General features: G+C 30.8%; 1 pseudogene; it reads left to right on the top strand.

Moving 5' to 3' along the window:
- Positions 1-5,592, top strand: part of LOC137614718 (uncharacterized) — a 68,389-nt pseudogene that overhangs the window by 38,656 nt on the left and 24,141 nt on the right.

The following is a 5,592-nucleotide window of genomic DNA, read 5'->3' as shown; positions in this document are numbered from 1 at the left end:
CTTTTAAAAGCAATCCAGTGATATCAAGAATGCTCTGAATGGTAAGTGTAATATCCCACCATAAATGTTTGTACATTATTATTATTATTATTATTATTATTATTATTATTATTATTATTATTATTATTATTGTTGTTGTTGTTTTTGTTATTATTATTATTATTATTATTATTATTATTTTTGTTGTTGGTGGTGGTGGTCTTCTTCTTCTTCTTCTTCTTCTTCTTCTTATCATTATTATTATTATTATTATTATTATTATTATTATTATTATTATTATTATTATTATTATCAATAATGATAATAATGAGGATGTTAAAAACAATGATAATACTATTAGTATTTTTGGTATTATCATTAATATTATTATTATTATTATTATTATTATTATTATTATTATTATTATTATTAGTAGTAGTAGTAGTAGTAGTAGTAGTAGTAGTAGTAGTAGCGTGTCAGCTAAAATGAAATTAAATTCTAAAAAAAAAATAAAAGTATTCAAACTCCCTAACGATATGAAAGTTTGAGATTTAGTTAAAACTTTGATATAATTACAGAGGGAATTTGATTAGCCTTTAATCTTTAATGGTAGCAAACAACATAATTTCTAGTTGTTTCATTGTGATTCTTTTTGTCCATATTCCTTATACAATTATGATTCTTTCTGAGTCTCTTTTAGTCCGGAAAAGATTAAAATAGACAAAGGTTTCAATCCTTTCATGAGTTCTTGAAGGTTTAGGAATTGGATCAGTATCTATTGTACTTTAAAATTGATAAGGGGAAAGGGATAATAATGGTGATAATTGATAAGGGAAAGAGAAGAAGATAAAGGGATAATTTAATTAATAATTGGGAATAGGATAGGAAGGTGTCAAAAGAAATGAAATGAATGGAATATGGAGTAAAAAAAATTAAACTTTTCAAAAATGTTTTCTCAACATTTAATTACTTGTACATTTTTATTTACTCAAATTACTATACGTAAAGAGGAAAATGAAGCTAAGGAAAAGTTTAATTGATATGTCCATGTATGCAGAGTTACACGAAAATCATTATCTTCACGCTCGTCTCGAGGTTTTTATCAAACATTTACGCAACTCCCAAACAAAACGCAAAGTTTGGTCGCTGGTAATCCGCAAATGGATGGAGGCTTCTTTTCAACTCTGTTTCCTCATTAGGATTTTAAAGATGGAGAAAATCGTGGATGGTAAAAACTTTATAAAGTTGTTCATTCTTTTATTTCGACGAAAAGTTCTTGTATTTTTCCAATTATTTCTCTTTATTTCATTATTCGGTTCGCCCTTTCGCGTGATTACATCGACAAAGGATAAGTTTGATTCTTTTTACATAATCTTTCTTGCTTCATACAACTCTCTCTCTCTCTCTCTCTCTCTCTCTCTCTCTCCTCTCTCTCTCTCCTCTCTCTCTCTCTCTCTCATAACATGCTCTCCTGCGTATATCTAACAGGAAACAATTTATTGATTATTTATCACGCATCTATGCTGATAAAAGAAGTTGAGTTGGGGGAGGAATTTTTCTATGTATTATGTAACAATTATTAAAGATCTACAGTATGTGCACAACACTACAACGGTTTATATCACAGATCAAAATCATAGAAAGAAAAGCTCATATACAGTATTATGGATTTCTAACTATATAATCATAGTTTATTTCGGCAGTTTATTGATAATGTCCTCATGATCTTTTGTTTAATATCAGTATCATTGCACATACTGCTATATACGTTGTAACATTTTTGTATAATTATTCAAAATATATTATGACTGTTTGTCTCAATCAAACTTTACACAGAATGCCAAACACAACTCAGGCCAGTATCAGTATCAATATCGGAATACAGTCTGTTTTATCTGAATAGTCAATTGCCTAAATATCTGAATAGTTCAATCATTTAAGTAACTTTAAACACCACAACCCTTATTTGCTCTACACTCTCACATTCGTGTTACCTTATGAAACCCATATCGTGAAAAAACTTCCCGTATGATATATCTCTTCTGTTCAAAGAGGAATATTAGCATAGAGATTAACTAATTAGCTATAAAGATATGTAGAGAGAGAGAGAGAGAGAGAGAGAGAGGAGAGAGAGAGAGAGAGAGAGAGAGAGAGGAGAGAGAGAGAGAGAGAGAGAGGTGGGGGTTGATTTATCTCATAATAGAATGAGCAAAGTGAGTAAATATATTTCCAGTGCAGGATTATTTTCTCGCCTCTTGATACCTCTTCTAGGAGAATAGTAACATGAAGATTAAACAATTAATTTTAAAGACACGGAGAGAGAGAGAGAGAGAGAGAGGAGAGAGAGAGAGAGAGAAGAGAGGAGAGAGAGAGAGAGAGAGAGAGAGAGAGGAAGTGGCATATTTTATCTCATGTTAACCAAAATAACTAAATATATTTTTAGTAAAGGATATTTTCTCCTGATGAGAGACTATCCCCCGCATCCTTTTAACATGGGTTCCTCATTTCAGAGTATAGAGATCAGTCGCTTTCGGTGTCATTGTAATGAAGGGCTCTCGTAGAGATAAGGCAGAAGATATTTTGGGGAGGATAAAATGTAGATTTTTTTGTTGGAAGAGAGCTGGTGAAAGGGCCCCTATATATCAGTGAAAAAAGACGGAAGATCTATAAGATACAGATGAGCATCAAGTGAGTGTGTCAATCGGAAAAAGGGGAAATGAAGAGGTAAGAAGGAATGAGGAAAATGGAGGAAGAAGATTGGGAGTTGAAGGGTCTGAAACCGGCATCGAAGTATGCGAGGAAGAATTATCATTATTTTCGGTATATTGGGCAGATGAGTAAATGTAAGAAATAGGAAAGAAATTGTGCTTTGTGAGTAGTAAAATTAGATTTACCTGTGGAAGTAACCAGGATAAATTGAGATGAACCGTAAGAAAGAAAGATTGGATTCGAAATATAATGTATTAATTTATTGATAAGAAAATGGACAATTCTTAAGAGAGGTAAATTTTACAGTGAAATTAGAAAAGTTGATTATTGGTAATAGAAATACCATGACAAAATGAGAGGAGAAAATCTTTATGAAAATAAAGTAAAATCTCTATTGAATTATAAGATTTAGTATTAGTAAAGTAAAGAAAAAAGGCTTTAATGTTTTCATGCATTCTAATACCTACATTAGACATACATGAAATTTTTATCGTTTTTAAAAAAAGAAATAAAAACACAAAAACCTAATATAATTAAGAAGTTTAAATCTTATTTGTTTTTCAAACGTAACTTACAATCCCAAAGGCATCTAGATTTCGAAGACAGTTTTTCTAGTCACATGTACCTTATATATATTAGTACGCTTACCAAATAAGTATGAAGAGAAATATCCATCTTAAAGTAACTATACGCATCTGCAATTCACGATGAGAATATTAACTATGATTGCATTCAGTCTTTACAGGTTTAAGATTTTATTAGTTGAACAAATCGATATGTCTACCCTTATGGGAATACGATCAATTTTTAAAACTATCAGTGCTTCATCTTGAATTTATTTTAGTTACAAGTATTTCATCTGATTTGATTTTCCAAGAAGTTTCTGCTTGACCAGTCTTTGTTTTTCTTGAATTTCAAAGATGAAATTATTGGTAGTTTGACTGTATTAGCCACCCATAATACCTATGTCATTTTTTCTTCTTCTCTTTACTAAACGCGTATAGTTTAATGGTTTCAGGAGCTGTGTATTTTGGATAATAACAAAGATTATAATATTATTCATGATACTTTATCGTATAAAAGGGTAAATTAATTAGTCATTGACCTATATACTTGTTGATACTAATAGTGGTATTACTGAAATAACAGCAAATACTGTAATAAGTATCTAAGCATCGGAAATTCATTATACAAACTGATCTTCGTTTTATTGGTACATTTATGGTGATTGCTTTGCCATTTATTGAAAATTATAGAGTATTCATAAAGTGAAAATATATTCTCAACAAGTACAGTGTGTACTGTACATATAAGGAATATTGTAAAACGAAAAAATCAAGTTTTTGACCGCACGGAACATAGGAAAACCAAGATATTAAAGCCTCCTTCTGGTATAAAAAAAAAAAAAAGATGCCTTTCCCTGGGGAGAATCTAAGTACTTTGTACTTTCTTATCATTGCATTTTGAAGCACCTTTGCTAAAGCACACACACACGTCTTTATTATTATATTTAACGTTATATCTTCAAGAGTTTTTCTAGATTCCCAGATTTTTTAGATGTCAAAATCTATGAATCAAAAACTATTTTCCTCCCCTTTCAAAGAATACTTTTAAGCAATTGATATCGTATTATAAACCAGTCCAAACATAATGATTTTCAGAAGGCGATGACCTTTAATTCAGGAAAGGGTTTTTTATTTTTCTTGGTGTCTATCAATTTCAAAGGATAGAAAATATGTAAACATATATTAAGATAGAATAATTATGAAATGATAACTTCTCTGAAAATGAAAATGAAAAATAATCTTGCTAACACGCATGGGTTCACTGTTAAGCTAAGAGAAAGTTTTTTTTTTTTATGACAAAAACAGAATATGACTTACGAAAGTTATTGCAACGTATTTAATTCATTTCTACCCCTGATATTTCTACACTTGAAACGTTATTGGTTTTCTACACATTAAAAAGAGTAAATTAACGCTTTCTATAAACCCTCTTTGTCCTTTCAATATTATTTATGGTTGGAATGTGAGTTTTCACTATCTTTTCTAGGATATCCTCACATTGATACCCAACAACGAAAGATTCTCAATCAAGTTCCTCCACTGTCTTATTTAACCCTTGTCCCAACTTCATCTTCGTCCTGCCGTCAGAGAGTATATTAACGCTTTCTTTAACACTCTTTGTCCTTTCATTATTGTTTATGGTTGGGATGTAAGTGTTCATTATCTTTTCTAGAAAATCCTCACAGTGATATCCATCAACGAAAGTTTCTCAATAAAAAGCCCCTACTTCATTTTCGTCCATCAGTCAGAGAGTATATTAACGCTTTCTTTAACACTCTTTGTCCTTTCAGTATTGTTTATGGTTGGAATGTAAGTGTTCATTATCTTTGCTAGGAAAGCCTCACAGTGATATCCAACAACGAAAGATTCTCAATAAAAAGCTCCTACTTCATTTTCGTCGTGCCGTCAAAGAGTGCAGAGGCAAGGACGTTTTTGTAGTTTCCTCGAAGAATGTTCATGAAAATTCTTCTCGCGTCGGAACCTTCAATTCTCCTTTCCGGCGTTCCTCGCTCTCAGGGCAAGATTTTTGTTTCTTTCTTCACAAATGAAATATTGACTTTATTGACAGGAAAATCTTATACAATCTTGGAAGCTTATTGTTATAAACGCTGCCTGTGATTAATGTGCAAGTTGAGAATGTATAATTGAATATGGTGATTATAATTTCACTGTTAAAAAAATGCCTTAAAAACACTGTAAAATCCCTGGAATATATGTTGCCAGGCATTTACCGTTTCAAAACAGATATATTGACGCAAAGGGGAGACATTACAATTACTATACTGTAAAATATAATAACAAAGAAGAGTAAATTTACAATCGCTTGTATTTTAGTGAA

Source organism: Palaemon carinicauda, chromosome 2 (genome assembly GCF_036898095.1).
Source record: "Palaemon carinicauda isolate YSFRI2023 chromosome 2, ASM3689809v2, whole genome shotgun sequence".
Classification (NCBI taxonomy): Eukaryota; Metazoa; Arthropoda; class Malacostraca; order Decapoda; family Palaemonidae; genus Palaemon; species Palaemon carinicauda.
Note: the sequence above shows the minus strand (reverse complement) of the source record. Positions and strands in the feature narration are given on the sequence as shown.